Raw genomic sequence first — 20,750 nt, forward strand, 5'->3', positions numbered from 1 at the left:
TTTTGACCCAGCGACGATGAAGGATCGGCGATATACTTCCAAGTCAGGATGGTGCGTAACTTGCAGAGGAACTTGGAAGTGGTGGTGTTCCCATGCACCTGCTGCCCTTGTCCTTCTAGGTGGAAGAGGTCACCGGTTTGGGAAGTGCTGCCGAAGAAGCCTTGGCGAGTTGCTGCAGTGCATCTTGTAGATGGTACACGCTGCAGCCACGGTACGCCGGTGGTGGAGGGAGTGAATGTTTAAGGTGGTAGATGGGGTGCCAATCAAGCGAGCTGCTTTGTCTTAGAGAGTGTCGAGCTTGCAAAGAAAGAAAAAAACTGACATTGATACAGTGTCTTTCACAAACTCAGGATGTCCCAAAGCACTTTACAGCCAATGAAGTACTTTTTTGAAGTGTAGTCACTGTTGTAATGCAGGAAACGCAGCAGCCAATTTGTGCACAGCAAGCTCCCACAAACAGCAATGTGATAATGGCCAGATAATCTGGGGGGTTTTTCGGTGTGGGTTGAGGGATACTGGGTAGAACTGCTCTGTTCTTCTTTGAAGTAGTGCCATGGGATCGTTTACAGCCACCTGAGAGGACAGATGGGGCCTCGGTTTAGCAAATAGACAGCAGCCCCAACAGTGCAGGGTTCTCTCAGCACTGCACTGGAGCCTCAGCCTACGTTTCATGTTCAAGTCTCTGGCGTGGGATTTGAACGCCCAACCTATTTGCTCAGAGGCGAGATTACTGCCGACTGAACTGACTCAGCCCTATTACTTGGCCCCGAATAACGACAGCTCCATAATCACAAAAAAAGGCATATTTTTGCCCAAGAATGTAATCAAATATCTCAAATATATTCCTGAAGTCAACTGGCTCCATGCCTCAAGAGCTTGCGCAATAAAAGTCGGAGAATTGGGTCAGCATTGTGCTTGGATCAGGATAGTGCGCTTAAAAAGAAAAAGATTCATAGGAGAGAAATTATACTTTAATTGCTGAAGCAAACAACTAGTAAAGGAATTATCGTACGGTATAATGGTACGATCACAATGTTGTGAATGTCTTCAACGATGGATTAATCTAATAATTTTTTTTTAAATGCCTGAAAAAAAAGGAAAAAGACTCCTTTATTTTGAATAATTTTTATTTTTAAATAGCTTTTGTACTGGCTCAGAGGAGCTACTGAATCTGTGAGTTCGAGGGAGGTGAATCGGCATGCCCCATGTCTAAATGACACAGTCACTAAAGCATGCTCTGAGTCCCGTAGCAAGCATGCATGCTACGGCACTTGTTGATGGCAGTTCAGGTCCCTCCCACTTCTTAGCTCAGATCCCAAAAAGGATTTCCTCAGCACTTACCAATTATACAGAAAACACCTTATAGTCTTAAGCTTCGGGCATGCTCATCACTCGACCATCATTTTCAGTGTCATATTTTGGGCGGGGGAGAAGTTGATCATCACAACTAGGGTAGATACAAAGAAATGATTTCCTCTGGTGGGCGAACCAAGAATCTTAAAATTAGAGCTCGGTCATTTAGGAGGGAAATCATAGCAACATAGAAACATAGAAGATAGGAGCAGGAGTAGGCCATTTGGCCCCTCGAGCCTGCTACGCCATTCAATGCGATCATGGCTGATCATCCAAATTCAGTACCCAGTCCCTGCTTTCTCCCCATACCCCTTGATCCCTTTAGCCTTAAGAAATATATCCAACTCCTTCTTGAATATATTTAATGAATTGGCCTCTACTGCCTTCTGTGGTAGAGAACTCCACAGATTCACCACTCTCTGGGTGAAGAAATTCCTCCTCATTTCTGTCCTAAATGGCTTACCCCTTATCCTTAGACTGCGACCCCTGGTTCTGGACTCCCTGACCATCGGGAACATCCTTCCTGCATCTAGTCTGTCCAGTCCTGTCAGAATGTTATAAGTTTCAATGAGATCCCCTCTCATTCTTCTAAACTCCAGCGAGTACAAGCCCAATCGACCCAATCTCTCCTCATACGTCATTCCTGCCATCCCAGGTATCAGCCTGGTGAATCTTCGCTGAACTCCTTCCATGGCAAGAACATCCTTCCTCAGATAAGGCGACCAAAACTGCACACAATACTCAAGATGTGGTCTCACCAAGGCCCTGTACAACTGCAGCAAGACATCCTTGTTCCTGTACTCAAACCCTCTCACTACGAAGGCCAACATGCCATTTGCCTTCTTAACCGCCTGCTGCACCTGCATGCTTACCTTCAGCAACTGGTGCACAAGGACACCCAGGTCTCGTTGCACTTCCCCTTCTCCCAATCTATTGCCATTCAGATAATAAACTGCCTTCCTGTTTTTGCCACCAAAGTGGATAACCTCGCATTTATCCACGTTATATTGCATCTGCCACACTTCAGGACAAACTTTTTCATACAAAAGGTGGTAGAAGTCTGGAACTCTCTCCCCTAAAAGGTTATGAATGCTAGGAGCTTTCAAGATCGAGATCGATAGATTTTTCTTTGGTAAGGGTATCAAAGGATATGGAGCAAAGTTGGGTTAAACATAGAAACTTAGAAAAATAGGAGCAGGAGTAGGCCATTCGAGCCTGCTCCGCCATTCAGTATGATCATGGTTGCTTCTCTATCTCAATACCATATCCCCGCTCTCTCCCCATACCCCTTGATGCCTTTTGCGTCTAGAAATCTATCTATCTCCTTCTTAAGTATATTCAGTGACTTGGCCTCCACAGCCTTCTGTGGTAGAGAATTCCATAGGTTCACCACCCTCTGAGTGAAGAAATTTCTCCTCACCTCAGCCCTAAATGTCCTACCCCATATCCTGAGACTTAAAGGAGTTGAGGTACGGATCATCCATGATCTAATTCAATGGTAGTGCAGGCTCGAGGGGGCTGAATGGCCTCCTCCTGTTCCTATGTTCCTCAAAGAGTCATGCTCCTACAGCACAGGGAAAACTCCAGGCAGGGGAGATTTCACACTACAGGATCAGTTCAGGTGAAGCATATCCTTCAGTCCACCTGATTTCCAAATACCAACCCTACCGTCTTCACAGTACAACCTGAAGGATCAAACCTTCCTCGTAAACAGTGGACACCCATCAGAACCGGTCATGGTAGATGCTGCTACCTTCTCCATAGGTGGAAGCATCTCCATCATGTGACTGTGTAGCCCCTAATCAGACCCTGGAGCACAACATTGAGCACTGCCGGGAGCCTACAAGATATCCACGCTGTTACACCGGAAGCTTTGGCCTGGATATCTGACCTAGATATTGACATTTCATTTGCTTTGCTACTACCAGACGAAAGAAGAAGAAGAAGACGGTCTTCACAACACAACCTTTTACGATCCACCTGAGCAGGCTGGTAGGGCTTCAGTTTAATGTCTCACCTGAAGGGTGGCAGATCTGAAAGTGCAGCACTCCAAAAGTGTAACAGCATCAATGTGTGTTTACATAGTAAAATGTCCCAAGCTGCTTGAAAGAAGCACCTAAATTGTTTGCTCAAATTATGTTGTGGGGCTCAAACACAGAATCTTCTGACCCTGTGGAGAGAATGCAACCAACTGCACCAATATCGAACTGTATGAGTAGGACAAGGGGAGTTAGGTTCAAACTAGTAAACGGTTACATAGAAACATAGAAGATAGGAGCAGGAGTAGGCCATTCGGCCCCTCGAGCCTGCTCCGCCATTCAATGCGATCATGGCTGATCAGCCTAATTCAGTACCCGGTCCCTGCTTTCTCCCCATACCCCTTGATCCCTTTAGCCTTAAGAAATATATCCAACTCCTTCTTGAATATAGCTAACTTTAGGACAGATACCAGGAAATTCTTCTTCATGTGAACAGTGCTCAATGTGTGGAATAGACATCATTGCGGAGGCAAAAGCTCTGGAACCATTAGCAACAATTGGATGCTACAATGAGGGAATGTTAGACTCTGGATGGATGAACTAGGATGGGCCAAATAACTTTCCTCATCCATAATTATCTTGTGATGGCTTTGGACTTGGCAGATTCATTAATGTTACTAGTAAGCTCTGTTCAGTTACATCTGATGATCCATTCTGAAGTATTCCCTTAGTCTTATGCATGGATTGAGTTGAATTCCCTACCAAGCCCGTGAGCAGGAAGTGGTCTAGTGCACTGTAAATCTATGCTTGGATCAGTTGTGTATTGTTCCAATCAAAATGAGGAACAAGAAGGCAGTGGAAAGGGCAATGCACACTCGCTGCGCTATAACAGCATTACCAAGACAGCCATGTGGCTGCTGACCTTTGGCCTTTCAATACCACTTTCTTCCAGAATTCAAAACATCATGTATTGAAGTTGGACTTGATCTTACAAATAACAAGATATCTTGGCTTAAGTGCAAACTCCATTACGAAACTTCACTTAATATAAAAACTTATGTCGCAACACCAGCATGAAATGTTCCCGCCTGAATAGAAGCCAGGAAGAGGCTCTTGCTTGAGTCCGGAGTGCAAACAAATGTGACTGGCAGTGAGTTACCCCAAGTGGCCTCACGATGGGCAAATAAAGATCTATAAAATAGCCCCATATCCCATAGTTATTGCAGAAACTCTGCCTCACCAAGTAAACTCTGCTCAGCCTTTAAGAGCTCCTGGTAATATTGTCTGAATGGAAATGAAAACCTTGAAATTATGCTGTGTAACAAGGGAGCATAACCTTAAAAGTAGAGCTAGGCCATTCAGGGGGTGATGTCAGGAAGCACTTCTTCACACAAAGGGTAGCGGAAATCTGGAACTCCCTCCCCCAAAAAGCTGTTGAGGCGGGGGGGGGGGGGTTCAATTGAAAATTTCAAAACTGAGATTGATCGATTTTAAAGTAAGTATATTAAGGGTTATGGAACCAAGGCAGGTAAATGGAGTTAAGATAAGGATTAGCCAGGATTTAATTCAATGGCGGCACCGGCTCAAGGGCTGAATGGCCTGCTCCTGTACCTAATGCTAGCATGAAGCATTTAACGCAATTGTATGAAACTTAGTTGTCTGCTATGACAATTAAGTTGTTAACTCGTTTATGTAACACATGCGTTAAAATAAAAGGAATTTTATATCGATGCATTAAATGTCCGTACACTCAGGTATCGCGTAGTGTAACTTCAAGGTCAAAATCTTTTCCTTCTGTTCTAGGGGGTTTTGTTACTGGACTAATATTCCAGTAGACCTGTCCTAATGATCTCATGAGACACGTGTTCAAATCCTACCACGGCAGCTGGAGATTTTAAATTCAATTCATTAAATAAATCTGGAATAAAAAGCTAGTGTCAGTAATGGTGACCATGAAACTATCAGATTGTCGTAAAAACCCATCTGGTTCACTAATGTCCTTTTAGGGGAGGAAATCTACTGTCTTTACCCGGTCTGGCCTATAGGTGACTCCAAACCCACAGCAAATGTGGTTGAATCCTAACTGCCCCTCTGAAATGGCCTAGCAAGCCACTCAACTGCTACGAAAAATAATAATCAGACTGCAGCGGTTCAAGAAGGCAGTTCCCCCACCTTCTCAAGGGCAATTAGGAATGGGCAATAAATGCTGGCCTTGCCAGCAACGCCCACATCCCAGGAACAAATTTAAAAAATGTGGGAAGTAGAACTGCAATAGTACACTTTTTCGCCAGCTTTTTTTTGGAGCTAATGAACAAAACCGCGTGCACCTGAGCCATGCAGCGGGAATGCGGCCCCGTGTCTGTTGTTTGGCACTGATTTGTGAACGCAGCTACTAGACTTGGATAGTCTGACGTTTTTAGAAATCTTTTGCGAAACTAAGCAGAATAAATGGAGTACGGGTGACAGGGCAAATCTGACTTCTTGTGACACAGAACATGTGCACGGAGAGCTTGCACATGCAGTTCAGGAAACTCTAGATCTCAGGCAATGTTTGTTCCCTACTTGTGTCATCTGTGCAGTCGGTCGATTCATATTTTTTTTAAATTGCTGGATAGATCAGAGGATTTATTGCAGAAAATTCCCACAATTTTGCAGAACATCACAGAGAAATTGTAAGAACAAAGAGCCTTAGAACTCCTTCCACATCATTTTGTTTCAAGACTTGCATTATTATAGTGTCCTAATACCTCGCTCAGATTCACCTCTGAGCCCTTCACATACAATGAAGAGCAGAAACCATTTTTCTCACTGCAATTAAGAATTAGATGAATGATCAATTAAATTAAATTGGTGGTTTTAGTTGGTGGGACTAGTTGAGGGAGGAATGCTGTTCCAGACACCTGGCAAATTCCCTGCTCTGCTTCCAATCTTCTTCTTAGGCAGTCCCTCGGAACCGAGGATGACTTGCTTCCACACTAAAAATGAGTTCTCAGGTGACTGATGAGTCCAATGCGGGACCTACAGTCTCTGTCACAGGTGAGGCAGACGATGGTTGAAGGGGCGGGTGGGTGGGGTGCATGGGTTGACGTGCACTCCTTCCGCTGTTTGCGCTTGGCTTCCGTTTGCTCCCGGTGAAGAGACTCGAGGTGTTCGGCATCTTCCCGGATGCTTCTCCTCCGCTTTGTGCGGTCTTGGGCCAGGGATTCCCAGGTGTCAGTGGGGATGTTGCACTTTTTCAAGGAGGCTTTGAGGGTGTCCTCAAATAGCCATGGGGCCTTTAACAGCCACCTGAACCATTGCAACAGATGGCGTGAACCTTGGATTAACGTCTAATCCAACGAACGACACCTTTATCAATACAGCACTCCCTCATTACTAGACTGTGGTGTTAGCTTAGATTATACCTTAATGCTCCTAGTATGAACACTCTGCCTTCTGGCCCAGAGTTGAATGCCACCAGCTCAGCCGAACTCACACACAAGATAATGGTGATTGTGCTTTCTGCTGCTCCCAGCAAGGAGTGGCGGTCGCAGGGAGCACGTACCGAGAAATCGCAAGTGGGCAGCTGTTGATTTTCTCTTCATTAATGTTCATGGATGGAAAAGCACGGACGTGCACGGCCACGAGATGCACGTCCTGTGAAGACTGCTCCCTGTTGGAAGCAGCAGATGGCAGAATCACCCAGAATGCTCACTCATTGACCTGCATTTTACCACTTTTGTGATGAATGTATGCAAGGCACCAGATTCTATTCTACGCATTAGTCGATCTGTTGCACAGAGTGGGGAGGGAGGGGACGGGACATTTTGACTTTGGCCGATAGTGTAGACTAGGCGATATTGGATCAGCCGCCCGTCATACGCTTCTCCTGATCTTCATTGAATACCGAGAGAGAGAAATATAACGGGCGACTGATCCAATGCCGGCCATTTGACACTATCGGCCAAAGTCAAAATTATCCCCAGGCAATGAAAGTTAAGTGCAGTCTTCAGGTGAAGAGCGGTTAGAGGGCGGGGCATAACTGGGCACCCCAGATGTCATATTGTCCCCATTTTAAAGACAAACATTCTGTCCTTATTTTACTTTAGTACTTTGATTTTCTATTCTTATTTATGAATAAATATCAGCTCTTAGACTAATTTGGGAAGCAGTGTTGTTTGGAGCGTAGGAGTTTCACTGCAGTACAGAGTGAGGAGCTGAGACACACACCACTGACAGGATGCATGTGTCAACCTTGCCTCGGTGGTATGACTCTCACCGCTGAGTCTGTTTTTCAGTGGTGTTGGGTGCGAGATAAATATTGGCCAGGCTATCAGACAGAACTCCCCTGCTCTACTTTAAAATAGTGCCATGGGATTTTTTACATCCGCCTGAGAGGGCAGTTTAACACCTCAGCTGAATGACAGTGCAGCACTCCCACATTTGGGAAACTTTAGCTGAATCACTGTGAGGGAATAAGCCATATTTCAGAAAGATACACCATAATAGGAACAGAATTCGGATATTTATTAATACATGATATACTGGGTTTAAAAATCTAAAGCCTCGGAGACACGGGCTGCAAACAGAAATGCAGGCTTCTGAGATAAAGATCAGTTGTTTAACAAAGTTGTAAACATACAAGCTTTGAAAGGGGAATTAGTTAAATATACTAAAACAATGACCCTATTGAAATGGCAGTTTGGCGATTCCAGAGGGTCTGGGATTTACAACCAACACAATGAAAAGACTCACTTTAAAGTGTTATAAGCTAACACGTTGAACAGAAACACAAATATTAAAAAACCATGTGCCTTTGAAAAGATGACATCAAGTAAAAGAAACACCTGCTGGTCAAATAGTTTTTATGTTAAACTTGGAAGACAGGAAACACAATTAAATATGCAACCAATTGAGACAGCTAGAAAACAAGTAAACACTCTGGTTAAAGTGTCTTTAATTTATACATAGTAACTATGATACCAACAAGAACACTTTGAAGATATGACTTCAATAGATGCACCAAGCAATTACATTGTGTTTGTATTGAACTTGGAATACCACGGGGTTACAATGTCTGCTAAAAACCAATTAAGCCAATATTAAGGATTGAATGAAAGAATTTTGTAAGAAAGGCATCAAACAGAAACCATTGCTGTCATACTGTTTTTATGATGGTTTTTGAAACACCTAAAGGTAGAGACATAATTATGCATGCAATAGTTGAATTGACAGTAAGATAGAAAGCATTCAACAGAGGTATCAATAAAGACAATTAGCTTACATCAGCAGAGAACTTCAAAGAATAAACCACTGCAAAAAGGGTATAAAAGATAGACATTTTCAAACAGAAAGTCAGAAGTCGCTGAACGGGCCAAGCGTTTCTCAACTTTACAGGCACCATCTGTAAGTTTTTAACTTTGAGTCTCGGGTAATCAAGTTATTTGATTTTGGTGGATGTTCTGGATTTAGAGATAAGTAAGAAATGTAGAAATGTAATGAAGTAAAGATTTGAGAATAAGGATCTCTGAGAAATAAGAAATGTAAGCTATTTGCATTTTGAATTGTTAATGTTGCGACTGACTTAGCAGCTGTTAAATGAATGTCGGCTCTTAAATAAAACTATATATTTTTAGAATTGTCTCAAAGAGTATTTCTGTATAAACTCGCGAACCCAATTTCTGTACACACTTTTGTAAGGAGTTGCAGAATTCTGGGGGGTATTCTGGACCCTCATAATATCCGGAAGGTTACAATCTAGTTAAACTTATTAAAAGTGCTATCTGGAGGACGGTAACATCTTCAGTCGTTCCTTTCCTTTAGGGAGAGATAGCCTGAACCTTTAGACCCATTTAAGCATCTTATGGAATTCGGCTATCTCTAACTTTAGTTGAAGGTGAACGTCTGGGGAATACGCCTGATCTGGGGTAGCCCAAAAAGGCTAGGACTGTAATTATCCCTTCATCGCAAAGCAACATTCTGCTTGAGTGGTGGGATTGTTGCCTTGGAATTGAATTAAATTTAACTAGGGATAACGACATACAGTTCTAGATGAGCAAAAATTTTCTCCAATTAAATACTGGGAAGACCGAAGCCATTATCTTTGGGCCCCGCCACGACTCCGTTCCCTAGCCACTGACTCCATCCCTCTCCCTAACATCTGCCTGAGGCTGAACCACACTATTCGCAACCTTGGTGTCATATTTGACCCTGAAATGAGCTTTCAACCACATATCCACTACATAACAAAGGCCACCTAATTCCATCTCCGTAACATCACCCGTCTCCGCCCTAGCCTCAGCTCATCCGCTGCTGAAACCCTCATTCATGCCTTTATTACCTCTAGACTTGACTATTCCAACGCACTCCTGGCTGGCCGCCCACATTCCACCCTACATAAACTTGAGGTCATCCAAAACTCAGCTACCCGTCTCCTAAGTCGCACCAAGTCCCGTTCGCCCATCACCCCTGTGCTCGCTGACCTATATTGACTCCCGGTTAAGCAGCGCCTCGATTAAAAAATTCTCATCCTTGTTTTCAAATCCCTCCATGGCCTCACCCCTCCCTATCTCTGTAATCTCTTCCAGCCCCACAATCCTTCCCCCCCCCAGATATCTGTGCTCCTCTAATTCTGCCCTCTTGAGCATCCCTGATTATAATCATACCACAATTGGCGGCTTTGACTTCTGTTGCCTAGGCCCTAAGCTCTGAAATTCCCTGCCTAAACCTCTCCGCCTCACTACCTCTCTTTCCTCCTTTAAGACGCTCCTTAAAACCTACCTCTTCGACGAAGCTTTTGGTCACTTGCCCTAATTTACCCTTATGTGGATCGGTGTCAAATTTTTTGTCTTAAAATATTCCTGTGAAGAGATTTGGGATGTTTTGCTATGTTAAAGGCGCTGTATACATACAAGTTGTTGTTGTTGTAGGGGTTAAATACACAGGACAGCAGGGCTGGCTGATGCAGATTTGGTTTCAGACTAGGTGTCTGGATCAGAGTCCTGGGGACAATGAAAGATAGCCAGAGAGCATTCACACTAACACAAAAGCAAAATACTGTGGATGCTGGAATTCTGAAATAAAAACAAGAAAATGCTGGAAATGCTCAGCAGGTCAGGCAGCATCTGTGGAGACAGAGAAACAGAGTTAATGTTTCAGGTCGATGACCCTTTGTCAGAACTGGAAAAAGCTGGAGATGGAACACTGTTGGCTCCTCTGACAATGCTATTCATCTGTGCTCAGCAGGGGTCATTACCAAGCTAGGCTGGTGGATTCTGCCCCTGGTGGGAGAGGGCTGTCGGGGTTTCTAAAATAGGAAAAGATGCAAAGCTTGGAAGCAGCCAAACAGTAAAGGGCAGTGCGAAGGCTGGAACACAGGAGGGCAGAGTTGCAAATTAGCTTTAAGTCAAGCAACAGAGTACCCTGCAGTGGGGTGGTGTAGCATATTTATTCTTTTTATATTATTACGCAAAGACAAGTTGCATAGATGGAAATAAGTAAAGGCGATTGTAACTGATGTTCTGTACCTTCATCTTACTGTGGAATAAAGCAGCTTCACAATTCATATCAAGCAGCGGCCAACTTCCTGGCACTGGGGGTGCTCCTGCTGCCCAGGAAGGGGGGAAAAAGAGTGGGAGAGCAATAGTGGTAGGGGATTCTATAGTAAGGGGAACAGATAGACGTTTCTGTGGCCGTAGACGTGAATCCAGGATGGTTTGTTGTCTCCCTGGTGCCAGGGTCAAGGATGTCACTGAGCGGCTGCAGGGCATTCTGGAGGGGGAGGGAGAACAGCCAGTGGTCGTGGTCCACATTGGTACCAACGACATAGGTAAAAAGAGGGATGAGGTCCTGCAGCAAGAATTTAGGGAGCTAGGTGAAGGATTAAGGAGCAGGACCTCAAAGGTTGTAATCTCTGGATTACTCCCGGTGCCACGTGCTAGTAAGTATAGGAATAGGAAGATAGAACAGATGAATGCGTGGCTAAAGGGATGGTGCAAGGGGGAGGGCTTTAGTTTCCTGGATCACTGGGTCTGCTTCTGGGAAAGGTGGGACTTGTACAAGTCGGACGGTTTACACCTGAACCAGGGGGGAACCAATATCCTTGCGGGGAGGTTTGCTAGCACTGCTGGGGAGGGTTTAAACTAACTTGGCAGGGGGTTGGGGTACAGAGTGGAGCTATAGTAGGGGGTGATTTACGGCCAAATACAGAGGGAAAAACAAGTCAGCTGGGAAGGCAGAGCAAATATGTGAAGGCAAAAGAGAATATGGCAGGGCTGGAAGGCATTTATTTTAATGCAAGGAGTCTTGCAAATAAGGTGGATGAACTGAAGTTGTTGTTGAACACATGGGAGTACGATATTGTTGCTATCACGGAGACATGGTTGAGGGAGGGTCAGGACTGGCAGCTCAATATTCCGGGGTATAGAATCTTCAGGCGAGACAGAGGGGGGTGTAAAAGGGGAGGGGGTGTTGCAATATTAATTAAGGAGTCAATTACTGCTGTAAGGAGGGATGATATATTAGCGGGTTCCTCTAATGAGGCCATATGGGTAGAACTTAAAAACAAAAAGGGGGCAAGCACTTTGCTGGGAGTGTACTATAGGCCTCCAAACAGTCAGGGGGAGATAGAGGAACAGATATGTAGGCAAATCTCCGAGAAGTGCGAAAATAATAGGGTAATAATAGTGGGGGATTTCAACTTCCCCAATATAAATTGGGACAGTCAGAGTGTGAAAGGCTTAGAGGGTGCAGAATTCTTAAAGTGCATCCAGGAGAGCTTTTTGAGCCAACATGTCGAAAGTCCTACAAGAGAGGGGGCGGTACTGGACCTAATTCTGGGGAATGTAGCCGGGCAAGTGGTGGAAGTGTCAGTAGGAGAGCATTTTGGCGACAGTGACCATAATTCGGTGAGATTTAAGGTGGTCATGGAAAAAGACAAAGACGGCCCGGAAATAAGGGTTCTAAATTGGGGGAAGGCCGATTTTAATATGATAAGGCAGGATCTGGCCAATGTGGACTGGGAGCAGCTGCTTATAGGAAAATCCACATCAAAACAGTGGGAGACTTTCAGAAGGGAAATAGAGAGAGTACAACGCCAACATGTTCCTGTAAAGGTCAAGGGTGGGACCAACAAGCAAAGGGAACCTTGGATGACAAGGGATATACAGAAATGCATTAGAAATAAGAGGGGGGCTTTTGGCAGTTACAAAAGACTAAAGACAGAAGAAGCCCTAGAGGAGTATAAAAAGTGCAGGGGCATATTTAAAAAAGAAATTAGGAGGGCGAGGAGGGGCCATGAAATAACACTGGCGAGCAAAATAAAGGAAAACCCTAAGATGTTTTATAAGTATATTAAGGGCAAGAGGATAACCAGGGAAAGGGTAGGGCCCATTAGGGACCAAAGTGGCAATCTGTGTGTAGAGCCAGAGGATGTAGGCGGGGTTTTAAATGAATTTTTTGCATCTGTGTTCACTATGGAGAAAGACGATGCAGACATAGAAATCGGGCAAGGGGACTGTGACATACTTGAACATATTAGCATCGAGAGGGAGGAGGTGCTAGCGGTTTTAGCGGGCCAAAAAGTGGATAAATCCCCAGGCCCGGACGAGATGTATCCCAGGCTGCTGTGGGAGGCAAGGGAGGAGATTGCAGGGGCTCTGACACTAATTTTCAGAACCTCTCTGGCCACAGGGGATGTACCAGAGGACTGGAGAACAGCTAACGTAGTACCATTATTCAAGAAAGGTAGCAGGGATAAACCAGGGAATTACAGGCCAGTGAGTCTAACATCTGTGGTGGGGAAATTATTGGAAAAAATTCTGAGGGACAAAATTAATCTCCACTTGGAGAGGCAAGGATTAATCGGGGATAGTCAGCATGGCTTTGTCAAGGGTAAATCATGTCTAACAAATCTGATCGAATTTTTCGAGGGGGTGACTAGTGGGGTGGATGAGGGAAATGCTGTGGATGTGGTCTACATGGACTTCAGTAAAGCTTTTGACAAAGTCCCGCATAGGAGACTGGTCAAGAAGGTAAGAGCCCATGGGATCCAGGGTGCCTTGGCGCGTTGGATCCTAAACTGGCTGAGTGGCAGGAGGCAGAGGGTGATGGTCGAAGGTTGCTTTTGTGACTGGAAGCCTGTGTCCAGTGGGGTACCTCAGGGATCGGTGCTGGGTCCCTTATTGTTTGTGATCTACATAAATGATTTGGATGAAAATGTAAAAGGTATGATCAGTAAGTTCGCAGATGACACGAAAATTGGTGGGGTGGTAAATTGCGAGGAGGAAAGCCTCCGGCTACAGGACGATATAAACGGGTTGGTCAGATGGGCGGAAAAGTGGCAAATGGAATTTAACCCTGAAAAGTGCGAGGTGATGCATTTTGGACGGACAAATAAGGCAAGGGAATACACAATGAGTGGTAGGACCCTAGGAAGTACAGAGGGTCAGAGGGACCTTGGTGTACATATACATAGATCCCTGAAGGCAGCGGAGCAGGTAGATAAGGTGGTTAAAAAGGCATATGGGATACTTGCCTTCATTAGCCGAGGCATAGAATATAAGAGCAGGGAGGTTATGATGGAGCTGTACAAAACGCTGGTGAGGCCACAGCTGGAGTACTGTGTGCAGTTCTGGTCGCCTCACTATAGGAAGGATGTGATTGCTTTGGAGAGGGTGCAGAGAAGATTCACCAGGATGTTACCTGGGATGGAGCGCCTCAGCTATGAAGAGAGGCTGGACAGGCTGGAGTTGTTTTCCTTGGAGCAGAGAAGGCTGAGGGGGGACCTGATTGAGGTGTACAAAATAATGAGGGGCATAGATAGGGTAGATAAAGAGGAACTTTTCCCCTTAGTGGGGGGGTCAATAACAAGGGGGCATAGATTCAGGGTAAGGGGCAGGAGATTTAGAGGGGATTTGAGGAGGAACTTTTTCACCCAGAGGGTGGTTGGAATGTGGAACTCAATGCCTGAAAGGGTGGTGCAGGCAGGAACCCTCACAACATTCAAGAAGCATTTGGATGAGCACTTGAAATGCCATTGCATACAAGGCTATGGACCAAATGCTGGAAAGTGGGATTAGACTGGACAGGGATGGATGGGCGGCGCAGACACGATGGGCCGAAGGGCCTCTTTCTGTGCTGTAAAACTCTATGACTCTATGACTCTTGCCCAGCCTAGTGGTAGCTCGGTCTGCTGTCAGAGAGATTGAAGATGTAAGAACATAAGAAATATGAGCTGGTGTAGGCCATGATCTCATTGAATGGTGGAGCAGGCTCGAAGGGCCGAATGGCCTACTCCTGCTCCTATCTTCTATGTTTCTATGTTTCTATGTAAGGCCTCTCGAGCCTGCTCCGCCATTTAGTAAGATCCTGGCTGAACTTCTACATCAACTCCACCTTCCCAGCCTATCCCCATATCCCTTGATTCCCTTAGTACCCAAAAATCTATCGATCTCAGTCTTGGATATACTCATCGACTGAGCCTCCACAGCCCTCTGGGGTAGAGAATTCCAAAGATTCACAACCCTCTGAGTCAGGAAACAGCATCTTAGCATCTAAGAATTTCAGACTTTTCAATGAGATCACCTCTCATTTTTCTAAACTCCAGAGAATATAGGCCCAATCTACTCAATCTCTCTTCATAGGACAGCCCTCACATCCCAGGAATCAATCTCGTGAACCTTCGTTGCACCCTCTCTAAGGCAAATATATCCTTCCTTAGGTAAGGAGAGCAAAACTGTACACAGTACTCCAGGTATCATCTCACCAAAGCCATAGATAATTTCAGCAAGAGCTCCTTACTCTTAACCCCAACCCCCTTGCAATAAAGGCTAGTAACCATTTGCCTTCCTAATTGCTTGCTGTTCCTGCATGTTAACTTTCTGTGATTTTCCAAGTGGATAATTTCACACTTCCCCATATTATACTCCATCTGCCACCTTCTTGCCCAATCACTTATCTGGTCTATTTCTATTTGCAGCCTCTTTGCGTCCTCCTCACAGCTTACTTTCCCACCTAGCTTTGTATCATCAGCAAACTATTACACTCGATCTTCTCAAACTTCACTGCTCTAAGGAGAACTACCCCAGTTTCTCCAGTCTATCCACATAACTGAAGTCCCTCATCCCTGGAACCGTTCTTGTAAATCTTTGCTGCACCCTCTCTAAGGGATTCACATCCTTCCTAAAGTGCGGAGCCCAAAATTGGACACAGCGTTTTATAAAGGTTCATCGTAACTTCCTTGCTTTTGTATTCTGTGGGGGAAAACATCAGTACCTTAGCATCTCCCGTTAGTGCCAGCAGATGGCAGTAACAGGGCACTGATGCAGTAGTGCCAGGGCGAGGTGAATCCAGCGATGCATGGCAAATCTAGTTAGCCCACCCCCTCCGTTGTGCCGCCGGTATGAGGTACCGCTGGGGACTTCAACGCCATGCAAATCGTGACGTCAGTGAGCGTGCAATGCTCACTGGCCACCCGATCTGGAAAATTCATTGTCACCACTTACCTTAGTGTCTCGACCAGACAACAACAGGGAGAGCTGGTGTGCAGCTCCAGGAAGCTGGCTCCAGTGACGTTATTTAAAGGCATCAGCATTAATCACTCTCAGCTGTCAGGGCCGGTTAGTTTCAGTGGTTTGTTATCACTTTCATCCACTAGGACAGTTACCAAGAGTAATTTCAAGCTTCCTTTATATCAGCAGTGTTTTGGCAACTACAAAGTAGCTCCATTTATTGTTCAAAGATTCAGCTGCTGCACTGACAACATTAATGGGGGCTGATCTAGCATGCCACCTCACCCTCCAGGATCTACGGCGGAAGGAGCATAGGCAGCGAGAAATATGGGAACATGTGCGCAGAGGGATGAGGAGGGACATCAGGGCTCACACCAGGAGGCCTTACCCTCCGAGGGCATTCCAACAACACTTCTCCTACCTTCAATTAAGTAACGAGCAGTATATTAGCTGGCTCCGCAACACCAAGGTGGGGGTCACAGAACACTGCCACCTCCTCCAAACAGACCTCCAACCACACACCAGGATGACTTAAACCCCAGATCCCTTTTGCTCCCCACATGCCCATCATATCATCCCTGTGTCATGGCATATCACAGTGTCCTCCTGGGTGCAAAGGTGAAATGAGAGAGATCACAAAATATTGCAAACTCCATTAATAAATTTATGCATAAACACATCACACATATCACATTCATTCTAATAATGAATGACCCTTGCGCCTGCCATAGTTGAATTGTTGTCATTGTGTGCAAGGTGTGAGATGTTGGTGTGAGTGTTGGTAGGTAGAGATTGTTGGTGGGTGAACGCTGGGGTTGTGGTGCTTTGGGTAGTATGTGAAGCTTCTGGTACAGATGGTGGTATGTAGCATTTGTTGAAGCATTCAATCACCCTGACCACCCGACTGAGGTGAATCTGCCATGAGCACACCTGCTTCAGTCCTCCGGCTCCTTCTCCTTGTTGTGCTTTTCCTTGCTGAGGCAACTGCATTGCCAGCAATGCTGAGAATGAGGTACTGCAGCATCAATGAACCGCCCCTTTAAGTACTGGGAAAAGCCTGTGGCAATGATGAGTTGCGATTAGACTGCACCCGTTATTGGTCCACCCTTTAAGTGTAACGCCAATGAGCTAGGCCTTTAAGACTTGAATTAGCACTCCAATCATTTCTTTGAGCAGTGAGAATGTATTTTGCGTGCAGTCTAAAGCAGTAGCACCTGGCGCTAATTCTCAAACTTTTCTAATGATACCGCCCATTCCTGGGCTATAATGAATTTCTAGCCCTGTGTCTCTATTTATGAAGCCCAGGATCCCATAAGCTTTTTTTAACTGCTTTCTCAACCTGCCCTGCCACCTTCAACGATTTGTGCACATATATCTCCAGGTCTCAGTTCATGCAGCCTCTTTAGAATTGTACCCTTTAATTTATATTGCCTCTCCTCATTCTTCCTACCAAAATGTATCACTTCACACTTTTCTGCATTAAATTTCATCTGCCACATGTCTACCAATTCCATAAGCCTGTCTATGTCCTCCTGAAGTCTATCACTATCCTCCTCACTGTTCACTATACTTCCAAGTTTTGTGTCATCTGCAAATGTTGAAATTGTGCCCTGTAAACCCAAGTTCAAGTCATTAATATATATCAAGAACAGTAGTGGCCCTAGTACTGACCCCTGGGGAACACCACTGTATACCTTCTTCCAGTCCGATAAAAAACCGTTCACCACTACTCTCTGTTTCCTATCACTTTGCCAATTTCGTATCCATGCTGCCACTGCCCCTTTTATTCTATGGGTTTCAACTTTGCTGGCAAGCCTATTATGTGGCACTTTATCAGATGCCTTTTGGAAGTCCATGAACACCATGTCAACCGCATTGCCCTCATCAACCCTCGCTGTACCTCATCAAAAAACTCAATCAAGTTAGTGAAACACGATTTGCCTTTAACAAATCCATGCTGGTTTTCCTTAATTAAACCACACTTGTCCAAGTAACTTAATTTTGTCCCTGATTATCATTTCTAAAAGCTTCCCCACTATCGAGGTTAAACTGACTGGCCTGTAGTTGCTGGGTTTATCCTTACACCCTTTTTTGAACAAGGGTGTAACATTTGCAATTCTCCAGACCTATGGCAGTAACTCCACGATTTCCATTTTTACTTCACTCAGCATCCTAGGATGCATCCCATCTGGTCCTGGTGACTTATCTACTTTAAGTACAGCCAGCCTTTCTAGTACCTCCTCTTTATCAATTTTTATCCTATCCAGTATCTCAACTACGTCCTCTTTCAATATGACTTTGGCAGCATCTTCTTCCTTGGTAAAGACAGATGCAAAGTATTCATTTAGTACCTCAGCCATGCCCGCTGCCTCCAAGTGTAGGTCTCCTTTTTGGTCCCTAAATGGCCCCACCCCTCCCCTTACTACCCGTTTATTATTCATATGCATATAGAAGACTTCTGGATTCCATTTTATGTTCGCTGCCAGTCTATTCTCATACTTTCACTTTGCCCCTCTTATTTCCTTTTTAACTTCCCCTCTGAACTTTCTATATTCAGCCTGGTTCTCACTTGTATTCTCAACCTGACATCTGTCAAGGTTTTTCTGCTTCATCTTATTCTCTATCTTTTTCATCATCTAGGGAGCTCGGACTTTGGTTGCCCTACCATTCCCCCTTGTGGGAATGTACCTCAACTGTACCCGAACCATCTCCTCTTTAAAGGCATCCCTTTGTTCGATTACAGTTCTGCCTGACAATCTTTGATTTCAATTTACCTGGGCCAGATCCATTCTCAGCCCACTGAAATTGGCCTTCCTCCAATTAAGTATTTTTACTCTAGATTGCTCCCTGTCCTTTTCCATTGCTAATCTAAACCTTATGATACATATGATCACTGTTCCCATATGCTCCCTGACTGACACTTGCTCCACTGGACCCACCTCATTTCCCAGAACCAGATCCAGCAATGCCTCCTTCCTCATTGGGCTGGCAACATACTGATCAAGAAAGTTCTCCTGAACACACTTCAGAAATTCTTCCCCCTCTCTGCCCTTTATACAATTACTATCCCAGTCTATATTGGGATGGTTGAAGTCCCCCACTATCACTACTCTATAGTTCTTGCAATTTCTCTGCAAATTTGCTCCCCTATATCCTTCCCACTAGTTGGTGGTCTATAGAATACACCTAGTAGTGTAATGGCACCTCTATTGCTTCTTAACTCTAACCAAATAGATTCTGTCCTTGACTCCTCCAGGACATCCTCTATCTCCAGCACTGTAATATTCTCCTTAGTCAATACTGCCACCCCACCTCCTTTGTTTCCTCCCCTATCTTTCCTGAACACCTTATATTCAGGAATATTTAGTACCTAATTCTGTCCTTTTTTGAGCCAGTCTCCATTATCGGCACAATATCATATTCCCATGTGGCTATTTGCACCTGCAGCTCACCACCTTATTTACCACACATTGTGCATTCTCACACATGCAATGTAAAGCTATCTTAGACCTTCTTGTTTTCTCTCTTAGTCTGACCCCACCTTACTATTTATTACTCTAGTGTTATCTGTCTCTCCCAATCCTTTGTGCACCTTGTTTCTCCTTTCTAATGCTACATCCTGGTGCCCATCCTCCTGCCAAATTAGTTTAAACTCCCCCTAACAACACAAGCAATGCCCGCCCCCCGCGAGGATATTGGTTCCGGCTCTGCTGAGGTGCAACCCGTCCGGCCTGCACAGGTCTCACCTCCCCCAGGACTGGTCCCAGTGTCCCAGGAATCTAAAGCCCTCCCTCCTGCACCATCTCGCCACACACACATTCATCTGCTCTATCCTTCTATTTCCAAAGTCACTTGCTCGTGGTACTGGGAGTACCTTTGAGGTCCTGCTTTTTAAACTCTTTCCTAGCTCCCTAAAATCTGCTTGCAGGACCTCATCCCTCTTTCTACCTATGTCATTGGTACCGATATGGACCACGACCTCTGGCTGTTCACCCTCCCCCCTCAGAATGCTCTGCAGCCGCTCAGTGACATCCTTAACCCTGGCACCAGGGAGGCAACATACCATCCTGGAGTCATGTCTGCGGCCGCAAAAAAGCCTGTCTATTCCCCTAACTATCGAATGTTCTATCACTATTGCTTTCCCGATCTTTCTCTTCCACCTCTGTACAGCTGAGCCACCTGTGGTGCCGTGGACTTGGCTCTGGGTATTAACTAACCTAACAGAAATAAACTCAAGACTTAAAAAACAAACAATCACCAGCTACTCACCAATCAGCTCCTTCCCTTGCGCTGACGTCACTTTAGGTTGTTTACCTCGCTCCCTGACACTTGCACGCCCTCTGGGCTCTGGGCTCTGGGGCCTACTTTTATCTGCGGCCACTCCTCTCACTTTCCCGCAGGTCTGCTCTCATGCCTATTAACTTAGAGTCCTTGGAGGTAAAATTCAGTATCGCCCCGTTTGGGGCGCCATTATCGGCCGTGCGCAAAGTTTAGCGCTTCGCGCTAATTATCGCCTCCGACGACAAACTTGGCTTTTATCACCCCTGGAGGTGATTGGAACGCTAAATCAGGCGCTTCACACCTGTCTTTAGGCGCAAAGGCCGAGGAGCGAGGCACTACCTCAGAGTGCTGGAGAAGCAAGGAAGGGCAAATCAAAATGAACCTGCAAAGTGCTGCTCAGTACTCAAAACTCCTTCACACAGCATTGAATCTTTCCAGAAGTCTCTCTCTCTCTCAGAATGCGTGGTGCAAAAATGTCACCGACAAAAAATGGCAGGAAGCGGTCGCCTTTAAATAGCGTTCCCCCAGTCCCTTTCTGACAGCAAAACGCTCCCCTCAACCTGTCGTTGCTAGCGGCAGGCGGTAAGGCAGGGGGTGCCACTCAATATCTGGTCTGGGGCACTAACGGGGTGTTGCGCACTCGACTGAC

Source organism: Somniosus microcephalus, chromosome 1 (assembly GCF_052327205.1).
Source record: "Somniosus microcephalus isolate GS21.2 chromosome 1, FLI_Smic_1.0, whole genome shotgun sequence".
Classification (NCBI taxonomy): Eukaryota; Metazoa; Chordata; class Chondrichthyes; order Squaliformes; family Somniosidae; genus Somniosus; species Somniosus microcephalus.